Source organism: Bubalus kerabau, chromosome 22 (genome assembly GCF_029407905.1).
Source record: "Bubalus kerabau isolate K-KA32 ecotype Philippines breed swamp buffalo chromosome 22, PCC_UOA_SB_1v2, whole genome shotgun sequence".
NCBI lineage: Eukaryota > Metazoa > Chordata > Mammalia > Artiodactyla > Bovidae > Bubalus > Bubalus kerabau.
Genome location: NC_073645.1, coordinates 50,241,088 through 50,258,469, shown reverse-complemented (window position 1 = coordinate 50,258,469; position 17,382 = coordinate 50,241,088).

Sequence of the window (17,382 nt, the reverse complement as noted above, 5' to 3'; positions counted from 1 at the left end):
GTGCAAAAGCTGCTCGGTTCCATCAGGGTTTTGGGGGAGCCCACGCCAGGCATTACTGGTTCAGAAGAATAACCACAGATAGTATGGCTGTGGCTGCCTGGGGTATCTCTGGAGGGGAACATCCCGTCGTGAACGGGCCCTTAGACAAGGAGCACTGGGAAAACTGGATGAAGAGGGGCGTAGATGACAGGGAGCCCAGGTCCTTCTGAGCTGGTCCTGATGTCTGCCTAAGAAGAGGTCCCCTCCGGGGCTTCATCCATCCTTCTTCAGGAGCTCAGGACCCTCCGCCAGCTTTCACACCCAGAGTGATGAATGAGCAGGGACTCCCATCTGCCCGCGACAGTCAGAGAATATTCATTTCATTTCACTTCTGACCTTTTTGGTATTCTGCAAACCCACAAGGTCTGGCCTGCATAATAATATCTGAGGATCAGAAACGAGTGTTTAGAGTGTCAACCAACTCGTGTTGACTTGACCTTATGGTTTTACAGCCCATATTAATCTTAATTGCACTGTTAAAATATAGTAAATATCTTTATACAAATTAAGTGATAATAGGAATTTGCAGAGGTTTTTTTTTTTATGAATTAATCTTAAAATAAGCTGATTATACAAATCTTTAACCAAGCAACAGCTAATCCAGAATACAAACATTACTTTGATAAGATACATTCAAACAAACATTTTTGTGGCAAATATTAGCAGAAACCAGGCAATAACTGGGAGACGGCATTCAGGGACTGACAGCTGTGAAAATAAAGGGAGGTGACCAGGTGTTCCTGCTGCTCACAACCATGTTCTAGAACTGGGTCCACTCTGGATTTACCATCCCCCATTGGGTAAAATAAACTTGAGTGTTTGGGGCAAAGAGCATAAGGACGTTTTGAGAAATTCACGTCTTAGGGAGAACCCGAGGTAGGGGGAAATCTGCGTTAAACTTTTACTATTAAGCTGTGTTTTCATTTGACAGAATATACGTTCATTCAGCAGTTACTCAGTTCTTACTGGCTGTCAGACACTGCTTCTGCTGAACAAGTGATAACATGTTAGCTTCACAAGTAACTTCTGAACTGAGCTTAATTACATCTTTGCTTTGGCCAACAGGAAGCTCAGTGCTGAATTTTTAATTTAACCCCAAAATGATATAGTATGCATTTCTTTATAGTTTCACACACAATACTTTCTTTTTAAGATTTTTATTGGACGAGAACCATTTTTGCCTTTATTGAATTTGTTACAATATTACTTCTGTTTTATGTGTTGGTTTTTTGGCCACAACGCTTGTGGAATCTTACTTCCCCAACCAGGGATCAAACTCATACTCCCTGCACTGGAAGATAAAGTCTTAACTACTGGATCACCAGGGAAGTCCCTCATATGTAATACTTAATGGTTTGTAATGTGTGTGTAAATGTTGTTATTGTTCAGTTGCTAAGTCATGTCCAACTCTTTGTGACCCCATGGACACCAGCAAGCCAGGCTTCCCTCTTCTTCACCATCTCCCGGAGCTTGCTCAAACTCATGTTCATTGAGTTGGTGATGCCATCCAACCATCTCATCCTCTCTTGTCCTCTTCTCCTCCTGCCTTCAATCTTTCCCAGCATCAGGGTCTTTTCCAAGGAGTCAGCTCTTTGCATCAGGTGGCCAGAGTACTGGAGTTTCAGCTTCAGCATAAGTCCTTCCAATAAATATTCAGGGCTGATTTCCTTTAGGATAGACTGGTTTGATCTCCTTGCAGTCTAAGGGACTCTCAAGAGTCTTCTCCAACACCACAGTTCAAAAGCATCAATTCTTCAATGCTCAGCTTACTTTATAGTCCAACTCTCATATCCATACATGGAAAAACCATAGCTTTGTCTAGATGGACCTTTGTTGGCAAGGTAATGCCTCTGCTTTTTAATACGCTATCTAGGTTGGCCACAGCTTTTCTTCTAAGGAGCAAGCATCTTTTAATTTCATGGATTAGTCACCATCTGCAGTGATTTTGGAGCCCAAGAAAATAAAGTCTGTTATGGTTTCCATTGTTTCCCTATCTATTTGCCATGAAGTGATGAGACTGGATGCCATGATCTTAGTTTTTTGAATGTTGAGTTTTAAGTCAGGTTTTCACTCTCACTTTCATCGAGAGGCTCTTCAATTCCTCTTGGCTTTCTTCCATAAGGATGGTGTCATCTGCATATCTGAGCTTATTGATATTTCTGCTGGCAATCTTGACTCCAGCTCGTACTTCCTCCAGCCCAGCGTTTCTCATGATGTACTCTGCATAGAAGTTAACTAAGCAGGGTGACAACATACAGCCTTGACGTACCCCTTTCCCAATTGGAAACCAGTCTGTTGTTCCATGTCCGGTTCTAACTGTTGCTTCCTGACCTGCATACAGATTTCTCAGGAGGCAGGTCAGGTGTCTGGTATTCCCATTTCATGAAGAATTTTCCACAGTTTTTTGTGATCCACACAGCCAAAGGTTTTGGCATAGTCAATAAAGCAGAAATACATGCTTTTCTGAAACTCTCTTGCTTTTTCTATGATTGAGCGGATGTTGGTGATTTGATCCTTGGATCCTCTGCCTTTTTAAATCCAGCTTGAACATCTGGAAGTTCTCTGTTCACGTACTGTTAAATATAGCTCCTGCTGTATACCTTCTCTATCCAATTTCTTCACCCCCATAAATTGCATCTCTCTCATATTTGTTAATCCTTTCCTTTTCCATTTTATTTAAATAGTCATATCCTGTATATATACATGTGTGTGTGTGCTTATATAATATACTCTTTGATTTGTTTCTGAGCCTCATAAAATCATATTATATTCTACTCATTGTTTTAGGATTTTTTTACCTTATATTTCTAGGATTTATTTAAGTAGATGCTTTTCTCCTTATACTTATCCATCTTAAGATAGCTGACTAATTTAAGACAAATTCTCTATCTATTTTCTTGTTGATGAATTTAGGGGGATTTCTGGTTTTGCTTGTATGAACAAGACTTCTATGAATACTCATGTGCATGCCTCCCAGTGCATATATGCAAAACTTTCTGCTGTATATCTAAGTATGAAATTCATTTATCAAATATTCACCTTCATATGCCAAATTTTTTCCAAAGGAGTTCAGTTCAGTTCAGTCATTCAGTCGTGTCTGACTTTTTGTGACCCCATGAACTGCAGCACTCCAGGCCTCCCTGTCCATCACCAACTCCTGGAATTTACCCAAACCCATGTCCATCAAGTTGGTGATGCCATACAACCATCTCATCCTCTGCCATCCCCTTCTCCTCCTGCCCTCAATCTTTCTCAGCATCAGAGTCTTTTCAAATGACTCAGCTCTTCACATCAGGTGGCCAAAGTATTAGACTTTCAGTTTCAACATCAGTCCTTCCAATGAACACCCAGGACAGATCTCCTTTAAGATGGACTGGTTGGATCTCCTTGTAGTCCAAGGGACTCTCAAGAGTCTTCTCCAATACCACAGTTCAAAAGCATCAATTCTTCGGCGCTCAGCTTTCTTTATAGTCCAACTCTCACATCCATACATGTCCAAAGGAGTGGCTACAAATTGTATTTGATTCAGCAACAAAGAAAAACTCCTCTTGATTCAGAGCCTGATCAATATTAAATTTCGTCGAACTTCCACGTTTTTGACCAACTGTGCCTGACAAGTCGCTTCAGCAGTGTCCGATTCTTTGTGATTCTGTAGAATGTAGCCCGCCAGGCTCATTCCATGAGTCTCCAGGCAGGAATTCTGGAGTGGGTTGCCGTGACTCAGGGGATCTTCCCATCCCAGGGATCAAACCTGCATCTCGTAAGTCTCCTGCATTGGCAGGCGAGTTCTTTACCGCTAGTGCCACCTGGGAAGCCCTTTGACCAACTAGTAGAAGGAAAATAATATGCATCTGCATTTTTCTGATCACTACTGAGGTTGAATTTATTTCCCATGTTTTGTTGCCACGTGTGTTTCCTTAATGCTCACAGGATTATCCAGGTTTCCATGTGTTTGTGTGCGTGTGCCTGTGCTTTGAAAAATTCTATTTTCCTAGAAAGGCATCAATTTTATCTAATTTTTATGTTTTTTAAAAAAATATTATTTGCATTATTTGTATAATTTCTGCAGTACTAGAGTTATGTCCCATTTTTATTTTTAACTATTTTGCATTGTACTTCTCACTTTTTATTCAGTTCAGTTCAGTTCAGTCACTCAGTCGTGTCCGACTCTTTGCGACCCCATGAATTGCAGCACGCCAGGCCTCCGTGTCCATCACTGACTCCCGGAGTTCACTCAGACTCACGTCCATCGAGTCAGTGATGCCATCCAGCCATCTCATCCTCTGTCGTCCCCTTCTCCTCCTGCCCCCAATCCCTCCCAGCATCAGAGTCTTTTCCAATGAGTCAACTCTTCCCATGAGGTGGCCAAAGTACTGGAGTTTCAGCTTTAGCATCATTCCTTCCAAAGAAATCCCAGGGCTGATCTCCTTCAGAATGGACTGGTTGGATCTCCTTGCAGTCCAAGGGACTCTCAAGAGTCTTCTCCAGCACCACAGTTCAAAAGCATCAATTCTTCAGCGCTCAGCCTTCTTCACAGTCCAACTTTCACATCTATACATGACCACAGGAAAAACCATAGCCTTGACTAGACGAACCTTTGTTGGCAAAGTAATGTCTCTGATTTTGAACATGCTATCTAGGTTGCTCATAACTTTCCTTCCAAGGAGTAAGCGTCTTTTAATTTCATGGCTGTAGTCACCATCTGCAGTGATTTTGGAGCCCAAAAAAACAAAGTCTGACACTGTTTCCACTTTTTATTAATCTTTATTAATTCTGCTATTGTTTTTCTATGATTTTAAGTATGTAGCTCATTAATTTTGAGTCTTTCATTATTTTTAATATATGCATCAACTAATATATGCATCAAAGGATTTGAATATCTCTTGATGTATTTCCTAAGTTTTATGTAAGTAGTATATTTGTTATATTTTGTTCTAAACACTTTCTAATTTCCTTTTAAATTTTTCTTTGATCATGAATTGTTCTGAAGTGATTAAAATTTTCCAAATATAAAGAGTTTTCTAGGTGTTTATTTGTTTTCAGATTCTAGTGTAATTAAAATGCGTTTACAGAATACCATCTGATTAAAATTCCTTAAAATTTTCTTAGGCTAGAGTTATGGTCAAATAAGAGGTCAGCTTTAGCAAACGCTCCACCTGCTTTGATTTTTAATTATTTCTTTCCTCCTGCTTGCTTTGGGCTTAGTTTGTTCTTTTCAAATTTTTAAGGTAGAAAATTGGATTACTTATTTGAGACCTTTCTTATTCTCTAATACAATTACTTACTATTATGTACATTCCTCTAAGCACTGCTTTAGCTGCATCCCACAAGTTCTGAGACAGTTACTTTCATTCAGTTCAAAGTATTTTCAAATTATCCTTGAGATTTCCTTGACCATGGAATTTGAGCAATGTGTTGTCTAATTTCCAAATATTTGAACATTTTCCAAATATTTTCCTCCAGCAAGGTTGATTTCCTCCAGCATGATTCCACTGTGGTCAGAGAGCATATTTTGTATGATTTCAATTCTTTCACTTCTGATATCAATTGTTTTATGACCAAAATGTGGTTTTCCTTGGAGACTGTTTCATGTGCCCTTGAAGAGAATGTATATGCTGCTGCCTCTGGATGGAGTGTGTTATAAATTTTAATTTGGGTTGAGTTGATTGACAATGCTGGGCAAATCTTCTCTACCCTCACTGACTTACTGCCTACTTATGCTATTGATTATGAAGAAAGGGAGTTACTGCTCTCATTATTAATTTTAGATTTATCTATTTAACTTTCAACTTATATCAGCTTTGCTTCAAGTTAGGTATATGCACTTTTAGGATTATTACATCTCACTTGGGAATTGATCCTTTTATAATTAAACAATGTTCCTTTCTAATTTCCTGTAATGTTCCTTCTTCCAGAATCTATTTTGTGTGACAGTAAGGAAAACCCTCCAGCTTTTCTTTGATCTGTATTTGCCTGGTATATCTTTTTCCATCAATTGATTTTTAACTTATCTACAGAATTATAGATAGATTTCTTGTAGACAATATATAGTTGAGAATAATCAAAACAACAAATCAGAGACCTCATTATCTTAGTCATTTCAAGTTCAAGGCATTGATTTTCCTCTTGATTCTGCCTATTTCAAAAATTTAGATTCGGCAGATAGCTACTTTATTCACTCTTTATAGAGTTTTTTCATTCTAATCAGTGTGAGGGGTGGGTGGAGTGGGCTTCTTCCATCTTGCCAAATCCTGAATTATTATGTACATAGCTGTATATATACACACATGCACGCCACTATTATACACATAGTCCCTGGGTGTTGCAGGAAGGAGGAGGCAAAAGCTGGAGCTGGCAGGACAGTTGGGACACTGATGCAATTCACAGGAGACCAAGACTAAGAATATCACAGTAGAAACCTAGCTACCACTGGAATTGAGACATATTCTGAAAGAAAATCAAATAAGAATGCTCAAGAGTATCCACGGATGTTAAGAAGAGCAAGAAATCAAGGCTATTTTCTGGGATTTTGACCTGAGAAATTGGGGGGTGTTATCATTCACTGGAAAAGGGAAAATTTGAGGCGGGGAAAGTAGATTGAAGAAATCTAGACTATGTTTTGACAATACTAAGTCTGGAGAAGAGGAACAATATTAAGATGATAAGAGGAACAATGATCAGATGGCAGTTTGGTCAACAACAGTCAGCAAGGAGAGTAAGAATGAGAAACTAACAAAGTAGAAGAAAAACAAAGAGCTGGTGTCCAGAGAACAAACAGAAAATGTTCCAAATAAGTGATAACCACGTTGCCTGCTGCAGACGGGTCAAATTAGAAAGAAAATATTGCCACTGATCTGGGCGAGTTGATCATGACATAGCCATTTCAATGAGCTCATGTGAGGGCCCACGTCTGACGTGGCTGAGAAGGAGATGGGGCTACGGAAGTGGGGCAGTGAGCACTGATCTTTGTACTGCAGTTCGTTGTGCAGGGACCCCTGTGTGTGTGTGTAATAAAGATGCATGATCAGAAATCACAAGAAAAACGGAAAATAGGAACTGCTTGATCCTCTGTTTCTTCTTTTTAATGTACTCTCATGTCTATAGCTTGAGAGAAGATTCTATACCTGCTAGCTAAATACATGGAACACTTGCGAATAAAAGGCCGTTTCTTTCCTTACTAATAATCATTAAGTAATTCTTCTCAGTGTAGACAGACTGAATCCAGCTCCCCAAGTCACAGAGTCATGACAGCCTACGGTGGGAATTTCTAAATTAAAAATCCCGAGATTCCAAGAAATGTCTTCTGTATTTCTGAGGCCCAAAAATAAATATAGAATCATTTCGAAATTAATTTTTAATTGGAAAAGTATTACATGTATGTGCTTTAAAACATCAGGAAGCATAGAAATGTATAAAATAAAAACATAATCCACTCTCCATCTTGGGTCTCATTTTTCAGAAGCAACCATGGTCAACAGTTTATTTTGTACTTAGGAGTATATCCTTTATTCTGATACAAAGAAGGTGATATTGAACACACTGTTCTTTAGCTAGTTTTCACTTAATAAAATATCATAAAAGTTGCTCCATGTTGTCACTGAAGAGCTATCTCATTTTTTCCAATTTTCACTCATGTTCTATATCACATTTTTATTTTAAAAGCTCCTTAACAATTTCAGGTTGCTTCTTGATTTGATTTTTTTTTCCTCTTTCTACAGACCATCCTACAGTTAACTTACTATTACACATCTTTTGGTGTCTTGGCAAATATATCTATAGGATAAATTCTTCACAATGGATACACACTTTAAAATTTGGATAGATATTACCAAATTGCCTCCAAAACCCTATTTTCAGTTTGTATTCTCACCAATAGAGTATATGAGTATGGCCTTTTCCCCCGTTCTTGCCTACACGTGTGTGGTGGATGACATCAGTGGTCTGGATCCTTTACCTTCCCTGGACCGTGGCCTTTGTCACATGACTTTGCAGCCCCTCCCACCAGAAGACCAGAGATGTTCTCCGCTGTTGACCGTGAGCTTGCCCGTGGACTTGCCCTGGCACGGTGGAGCACTTACTCTGACCTTGGAGCAAGCCTTAACAGCACCGGGCTCCTATCTGGCACTGTCGCTCAGGTGAGATTCCTCCAGACGCCTGCCCATGTCCTGAAGAGCTGTGCTGGAACACTGGAAGTCAGGAAGAGACTCCGAGCGCCCCCCACTCCTCCTGCTGGCCGCTGCCATTTCTGCCAGGAGGATGACTCCTCCTGTAAGCAGAGTCTCAAGGCCCTGGCGCTATTCTGCTCTCTCACAAGCATCTTGTCTAACAGCAGATTTCACCTCCTCTCCTTAAACTTCCACTTGAACAGACTGACCTTGCAACCCACCTCTCTCTGCCTCTCAGTCTGATATCAGGCAGAAAAATTCATCTGGCCCCCGAAAGTGGAGATGACCATGAGGTCATCGGTCATAACTCACTGTATGGAAACAGAGGCCCAGCGGCTGACCCTTTGTTCTCCTTTCCCGCCCCCTCCCTTCCTCCAGGCCACATGCGGGAGGGGTTGCAGGGTCTGGGACCTCGCAGAGCCCACCCCTCACATTAGCATTCTTTCCTCTTGGCTGAGACCTCCCAGGGACCTGCAGCTGGACTGGAGCACCCCAGTGGGGATGCCTGGTTCCCAGGGCTGAGACTGGGGAGGCTGGGGGAGGGCAAGAGAGACAGGGGAACAAAAAAAACAGACACTCGCTCCCACTCCAGTCCTGACCGGGGTCAAGTCCAAAACCTCCTTTTAAATCACTCTTCATTTACCTCCTGTGTTTCTTGAAACCCTCTGATGCCCACAAATATTACTGTTGTTGTTGTTGTAATTATTATTTTTGTCATTCTCCACAGTCTTAGATGCACTGAGGCCAGCCTTTTGACTGAGAAGCAGACTTTCAACTTGTCAGAGCAAAAGTATGTGAACCTCAGTGCAAAGCAGAGCAAAACCACCATTAGTCAGGAGACAGAGAAGATCCTGACATGATTTTCTGTATTTTAGTGACTCAAAAAGAGTAATAAGAAAACTCCCCCTACAGGCGTTCTGCAGTTAATGCAAAGTAAACAGATGAATGTCCTGCAAAATATTTGCTCATCTATCAAGCCCATCCAGAGTATTTTCATTTGACTTCTTCAAAACAAAACCTTTTCATCATGGCCTCCTGAAACTCCTATCCCAGGAGACGAATAATGCAGCGAGCATGCCCCTCCCCCCTTCCAGTCCCTGAGGCCACAATGTCGAGTTCAACAGCAACGCTACAGGGGCTGTTTTTGCAAAGAGATGAAAATTATCCTGTACATTTCCCCTCTTATTCTCATAAATTCACTGGGCCAAAGGAAGGACTTTTAACAGGGGGATGTTTGATTCCTCCCAAACTGAAGACGAGGAGCGAAAGCACACGAATGCCGTGTAAAAATCAGTGTCAACGCAGCTCTCGTTGACCTCGGGGACAAGCACATAATTGATAAATAAACTGGAAGTGACCCATCGACTGGCTGCAACCCAGAACTAAACTTCTTGTCTTTTTTGCAAACCCCCTCTGCCCTTGTCGTCACCTGAAAATTCTTATACCAGCTTGTACTTTAAGACCGGCAGGCAAGGGTGGTTTAAATATTTGGTTCCAAATTAGAAGGAAAGCCTGCCAGAAAATCACTTCGAATTAAATAAAGTGGTGTTTTATGGGAATCCCTCGCAGCTGCTGCGCGGGGAGAAATACACCTCGCTGTACGTTTGTCCTGGGCACTTTAAATGAAACGGGCTGTCCAGGGGAGGCCCTGGAGAGGCAGGAAGTCCAGGCTGTGGTCACCCCAGGGGGTTAGGAGGTGGGTGCAGGGTAAGCTCCTGATCACAAAAGCGCATTGTTCCTTCTGGAGGGCTCGTTACTCTGCAGGTACATATATTATGAGTCTGAAAGTTGAAAAAGCTCTCGGTTTTTGTTAATGTGTTCCCAAACCGCTAATTATTTCCTGCTGTCTGGAGGTGCTAAATGCATAAACACATGGACTCCTCGGCTTAAAAAATTAGGGCTTCATTTTTCTCCTGGATGAATCAGTGTGAAGGATGATGCCATATACTGAGATCCTACCCAGATGAGGACTAAATGCTGTGCTGGGGGGCCCCGTGCAGTGTTGGGGGGGGCAGCAGCTTTGAGCTGAGGACCAGCCCATTTGCTTCCTCCTTGGAAAGAACAGGGGAGGAGCGTGGTGCCTTCAGCTCAGCTGTGGCTCTGAGCTCACAAAGGAGGGTCTAAGAGTGTGCCTTCCGCCGCCTGACAACACACCCTGATGAATAAAAACACGGGCCTCGGAGGTCTTGTGTGGACCCAGGACAGGTAAAAATATATTGTCCCTTTGGCTAAATAGATATTTTCATGTCCAGAGAGGCGCTTTATAAGTTCCAAAGCTCAGTAGCAGTGAGTCCTCAATTACATTGATGTTTAAGTTATTCTACATTAAATGTCAACACTTCACAGTTAAATGTCAACACTTTGATTAATTCCAGGATGTCCCTAAACGTCCTTCCCCCAACCCCACCCCAGGCCCACGCAGACAAGTGGGGATGAAGCCGAGCTGATATCACTGAGGGAAAACAAATCATCCACGGCCTCTCAGGCTGGTGCCAAGCCCTGGGTCCTGTTCAGACGTGGGCCATGGCTGCTGGTACCTGGACCACACTCGGCACAAGGAGGTGACCGCTCTGCAGTGGCATTCCGTGGGAGTCATGGGGGGAGGGTCATGTGACCCCAGGACACGGGCCATCTCACAGCATCCGGGGTCCCGGGAGCCAGCAATCCTGTAAAGACTCATGCCCACCCAGCCAGAGCTGGAGAGAAGTTTGCAGGGGATTGGGGGGTTGCGGGGAAGAGCCATAAGCCAGAGGTACTGTTTATTCTACGGCAGTGGAGATAACAGACCGGCTCTTCTCAGCCTCATGCTGGGCCTCACCTGTTCAAAGCCATCTTCTTCAGAAAGGCCCATGCCTCACCCTTCTGCCTCCCACAGGTAGCAGCGGACATGTCATCACCTCCCGTCTCATACCGGACAAAGTCCAGATCAGGATTTGGGGGTGTAGCTTCCCATCGTAAATCAACTATGCTTCAATAAAAGATTTTTTTTTAAAGATACAACATTGTGAATCAACTGTACTCCAATTAAAACTTAATTTAAAAATAATAAAGCCAGTGGGTATTATCATAAAATAAGAACTACCACTTTCAGAGGAAAGAAACTGCAGTGGACCCCATGTCATACCCTTCACACAGAATGAAAGTGCCAAGCTCCTCTGTCCACAGGATCCTCCAGGCAAGAATGCTGGAGTGGGTTGTCATTTCCTTCAGGGATCGAACTTGAGTCTCCTGCATTGCAGGAAGATTCTTTACCATCTCAGCCACCAGGGAAGCCCTTCACACAGAATGACTATTACCAAAAAAGTAAAAGAACCTGCATGCCAACGCAGGAGACATAAGAGATGTGGATTCAATCCCTGGGTTAGGAAGATCCCCTGGAGTAGGAAATGGCAACCCATTCCAGTATTCTTGCCTGAAAAATCTCATGGACAGAGGAGCCTGGCAGGCTACAGTCCATGGGGTGGCAGAGTTGGACACAACTGAGGTGACTGAGCACACAGCACAGCCCCATTTATCCCCTAAAAAATAGATATATGAATATTACCAATTTAAAATGTAAACTGAAGTCACATTCTGCATTCTGAGACTTGAAGAAGAGGGAAATGTCAATTAAAATCATGTTACATGTATGTACTAGATCAGCTGAACTCCAGTGGCCAGATTCTATACAAGTCCGTCTGGGTAAGGTTTACCTGGTCTTCTACAAAGTATTCCCATTTCCTGGAGATCACAGTTGTGGCTATAGAATCATTTATTGGCCACCGTTCGGGGCATTTCTGATTCATGTCATCGTTTGTGCAGTGCCACGAAAAGCACAGATGGTGCCTTTCTGAGCGTGAAGGCCCATTGAGTTCAATCCCATCAGAAAGTGGAGGAACATTATTCCTCCAGAAATCCTTTTAGCATGTATCGCTGTTCAGCCATTAGGCTCAAGGGGTCCTTGTACATCTTCCCAGTAAATGAAACTGTTCATGTTTCAGTCACTCCCAGCGAGGATGAAAAGCGTCCTCACATGAGGTCCTGCAGCGGGAAGGCCAGGATGAAAAGCGTCCTCACACGCGGTCCTGCAGCAGGAACGCCAGGCTGCCTTGGTCTCTTTGCTGGTTGGTTTTGCGTTTGTGTCATCCTCATCTCCCGTCCCACCGACGCTCACTGCCGTGCAGCCTGGCGGACGTGCGTCCTTTCTCGGATTGAGTTCTGGGTTTTCCTGTTTGAAGGCAACTCCATCACCCTCCATCGTCCTCCTCCATCCTCCCGGCCCTACCTCTTTTCTGAGCCAGTCACCGAGCGCAATTACCTCTTCTGACCAAGCTTCTATACCTGCATTTCTTTCCCCAGCTGATACATATCCACTCCCCGTGGCCTGCCGGGCTCCTGTCTGCAGTTCATTTCTCCCCGCACCAGGGAATGTCTCCCTCAGTAGCAGCCTCTGTCCAGCACACACCCGGGCTGACCTTCCACCAGTGCCCTCCTGAGCTCAGTCTTCACATCGGTCCACCAACAAGCCCACCACTGCCTCTCTGCATTACATCTTTTCTGGTTTGAGGGATCTTCTCCAGATAGCGGTCACTCTGGACCTCCAAGTATATCTTCCATCTCTTCTCTCTTCTCATGCTGTACTCACCCAAAACACTTTTCTTCCTCATGTGCACCTCTCTGCATCTTTTTCTCTCACTGGCAGTCCACGTGGAATAGCATCTTTCCCAGAAAGGGCTCTACCTCTTGTTGTTTTTGTTCAGTTGCTAAGTCATGTCCCACTCTTTGCAACCCCATGGACTGCGGCATGCCAGGTGCCCCTGTCCTTCAAACTCTCTGCAGGAGTTTGCTCACACTCATGTCCATTGAGTCAGTCATGTCCATTGAGTCGGTGATGCCATCCAACAGTCTCATCCTCTGTTACCCCATTCGCCTCCTTCACTCAATCTTCCCCAGCATCAGGATCTTTTCCACATCTCACCTCCTCCAATACTTACTGTCTGCACCTCTCTTTTGACATCTATGCATAGAAGAGCAGTCAAAACTACATGGCAAGTAAGAGGCTTTATTTCCTCCACTAGACTATAAACCTTTAGAAGGAAGGGATCGTGTAGCATTTCCCATCAAGTTTTGCACAGGATTTAGCACAATGCTGTACCTTCTGCAAATTCTCAATAAACACAAGTTAATTGAGTATGAAAACCTGGTATTGTTTGCTTTACAATATACCTGCTCCTGTTGTATTTGTCTCTCACTAGTGGCACAGAGTCGGACACGACTGAAGTGACTTAGCATCAGCAGCAGCAGCAGCAGACTATCTAGAAGGCTTCCCAGGTAGCTCAGTGGTAAAGAACCTGCCTGCCAATGCAGGAGATGCAGGGGACGTAGGTTCAATCCTTGGGTCAGGAAGATCCCCTGGAGGAGGAAATGGCAATCCATTCCAGTATTCTCGCCTGAAAAACCTATGGACAGAGGAGCCTGGAGGGCTACAATCCACGGAGTTGCAAAGAGTCAAACACAACTGAGCGACTGAGAATACATTCATGCACACAGACCATCTAGAAACAATAAACAAAGGTGGGCTTCCAACTCCCTCTGCCACTCTCGGGGTTTTCAGAGTTGAAATTAGCTTTGGAACCCCAATGTCAAGAAGCTATTCTTGGGTCCTGTGCTAGTCTGAGAAGACAGCCCCACTTAAATGTGAGAATGCAGTGCAGGGTGCTTTTTTTTTCTCCTAATGGCACTGTTTTTTCTCCGAATGGTAATGCCTGATTTTACCGTCCTGTGTCCCAGGACAAAGCCAGTGATCCATTTCACTGGCTTTCAAACAACGCCTAGCACATGCAGATGAAAGAACTGGCGTTTGTAGCTCTGCTCCAGGCAAGCACAGCCACCAAAGAGTCAGATACAGAAAAGCAGTGATAAAGTTCTGGGTGGAGGTGGCCAGAGGAAGTTCTAAGCATGGGAATGGAGCCTGGGAACGTGGGAGACATTCCAAGGCTGTCCCAGCTCCTGAGGGAGGTCAGGGAGCCCTGTGTCAGCCCCTCTTCTGAACATGGAAGAGCACCCGGGACGAGCCAGGAAGGCCCCTGTGGCCCCTGGAAGCGGGCATCAATTAGGCTGCAGGCGGAGGATGGAGCACTCTTCTCGTCTCAAAAAGAAACAGCAGTGAAAAATAATTAACAAGGCTAAAATTAAACAGTAGTTGAGGGGTTCCTTATATTCTGGACTGATTTCTAAAATTGTAAAACCTGTCTAAATGCATGAATGAAGAGTTCCAGGCCAATGCTACAAAACTGTAAAGATGGCATGTGCTGATCCAAGACTCCTAGCTTTAATGGGACACCTGAGACATCTCACAATTAAGCGTGAGGTAGTCCGCTAGTTTAAGTGTATGCGTGTGTTTTTGTTTTTTGAGGGGGGTAGTGCTGTTATTCAGTTGCTAAGTTGTGTCCAACTCTTCGTGATCTCATGGATTGCAACATGCCAGGCTTTCCTTGTCTTTCACTATCTCCCAGAGTTTGCTCAAATTCATGCCCATTGAGTTGGTGATGCCATCCAACCATCTTATCCTCTATCACCACCTTCTCCTCTTGCCCTCAGTCTTTCCCAGCATCAGTGTGTGTGTGTGTGTGTGTGTGTGTGTGTGTACAGGAGTAGTATACATGTATATTATCCATGAGTATAGTAATATAATGTATTAGGTGAGCCCAGAAAATTCACATGATGCAGAATACTTTCTCAACATAATTAAAGTATCCCACATCAAATACATTTTTCTCTATTCATGTGCTACCAATTTGCTTTAGTATATTTTTGGATAATTAGAATAGAGCTACACAAAGCATTCTCTCATATTTTTTCACTGTCCTTTATATTTTTGATAATATCTACCTCATCACTTCCATATTTTTAATGTAAGTATAGTTGATTTACCAAATTGTGATACCTTCAGGTATATGTGTGTGTGTGTGTGTGTGTGTATACACATATAGGTTTTTCTTTTAAAGATTTGGCTGCAATATATTTCAATTTTGTTGCTATCTTCCAGTTCCTTGATTTATCTATTTTTCTAATTCCTTATTATCTCCTTTTATCATTATTAATTATATCCTACTACTTTCTTCAGCTATTTCTTGAATTTTTAGTCCTAATTAATTAATTCTTAATTATTGGTTGTCTAGTACTAACTGATGGAGAAGGCCATGGCACCCCACTCCAGTACTCTTGCCTGGAAAATCCCATGGGCAGAGGAGCCTGGTAGGCTGCAGTCCATGGGGTTGTGAAGAGTCAGACACGACTGAGCGACTTCCCTTTCACTTTCCACTTTCATGCATTGGAGAAGGAAATGGCAACCCACTCCAGTGTTCTTGCCTGGAGAATCCCAGGGACGGGGGAGCCTGGTGGGCTGCTGTCTATGGGGTCGCACAGAGTCGGACACGACTGAAGTGACTTAGCAACAGAGTAGCGGTACTAACTGAAAAGAAGGTATAATTTGTCCTCTAACTGTAGTTTGGGCATATCTGGTATCTTTTTGGCAGTGGCATCCTTACTGCAGTCATGTTTTATCTAGTTCACAATCGTACTGACCAATGGGATGTTTTAGAGATATTCTTTAAAAAAAAAAATTTCCAGTTGGTACTTTTTATTGTGGGCAGAGAAAAATGATTAAAGCTTTTCTACTTTCGGCAATGATTAAGATCGTTTTTGCAAGTGTTCCATGGCAATGATTTCTCAAAGAGCTTGCTACATGTATTTATTGGTACATATCTTTATTAACTGTCAGGTTTAATTCTCTTTTTTTTGCAGAATGATTGTTAATGCTTGTAGTTTTGAGTTCAGTTTGACTGTGTATCTTTTTGCTCGTATTTACCTGCTATCTGCCGGACTCGGGAGGATTCAGAACTAAGACAAGTAAACTTGCTTGAGAATGTTTTAGTATCCATCCGGCTGTTGTTGTCTTCCAGTCTGGCAGCGTTTCCCTCTCGCCTTTTGAGAGCAGTGTTTCTCATGCTCCCCTGATTTTGCTTTGTCATTGTCCTCACTGTTGTTATAAGGTCTAGGACTTTGCTCTGTTCCCCCTGGATATGTGTGAGCTATGTCACGCCTTTGATTTTGGTAGTGATGACTTTTACAACTGAAATAACTTGCTAAAACCTACATTGCTCGGTGTGATGAGGTCATCAGTGAAGCATCCAAATCTCTGCGGCGCGGAGGGGTGGCCCCGTGCCCCCGCGGCGCCCGCGCACCGCTGCTCGTGGCGAGTGTGCTGAGAAACCCCGGGGGCTTTGCGTGCGGCCTTTGTACTCGCACCATCGTGTGCGTCTATTACGCGGTTTCCTTTCAAGAACCGCAATATTCAAATGTGGATTATAAGCCTCGTAATCAGAGTGAGTTACGTTTGAGTTTGTATTTTTAAAGACTCAGTTGTTCTTACTGAATAATGAATCTTTTTCATTGAATAAGATTACCTCTTCTGGTCATATTTTCAGTCTTATTGACTCAGTAAATGTTTATTGAATCAATAATTAATTTATCTACCTCATGAGTTCATACATATTTAAGTGTTTCTCTCTTTTTGCATACATAAACAACTCTATGAGTGGGTGTAACATTTGGGGCCATTCTTCCTGGAAACTCCAAATAAGTCCATCCATCGTCCACTGAAATCTAATTAGAAAGAGAGTCTTAGGCCAGCCTGTTCCTTTTGTGCTTTATTTGGGGGCAATTTTTTTCTGTTGTCTCTTTTGTAGGTGACCTTATTTGTTTCTCTTTATAGGTGTTTAATATTTTCCTTATACTTCAAATTTGTTAACGTGTGGGTGTCTCTGAGCCAATTGCTTTTTCCAATTTCTCCCATTACACCCAAACCAGCATCTTGAAGCAACACCTTCAGTTTGCTGTCTCTGGTCAGATGTGCCAATTATTCATGATCTGCGTCTTTGTTGTCTTCCATATTCATACTTCATCTAAACCAACATCATTTCTTGGTCCTCTTTCTGCAATGACATGACACTTAGCATGCTTTTGCTTTATTAATTTGACTTTCTGCATTGCTGATTCTGTTCACCGATGCTTATATTAAGCTTCTCGTTTCTAGTGTGATAGTAAAAGTCGCTTAGTCATGTCCAACTCCTTGCGACCCCATGGACTATACAGTCCATGGAGTTCTCCAGGCCAGAATGCTGGAGTGGGTAGCCTT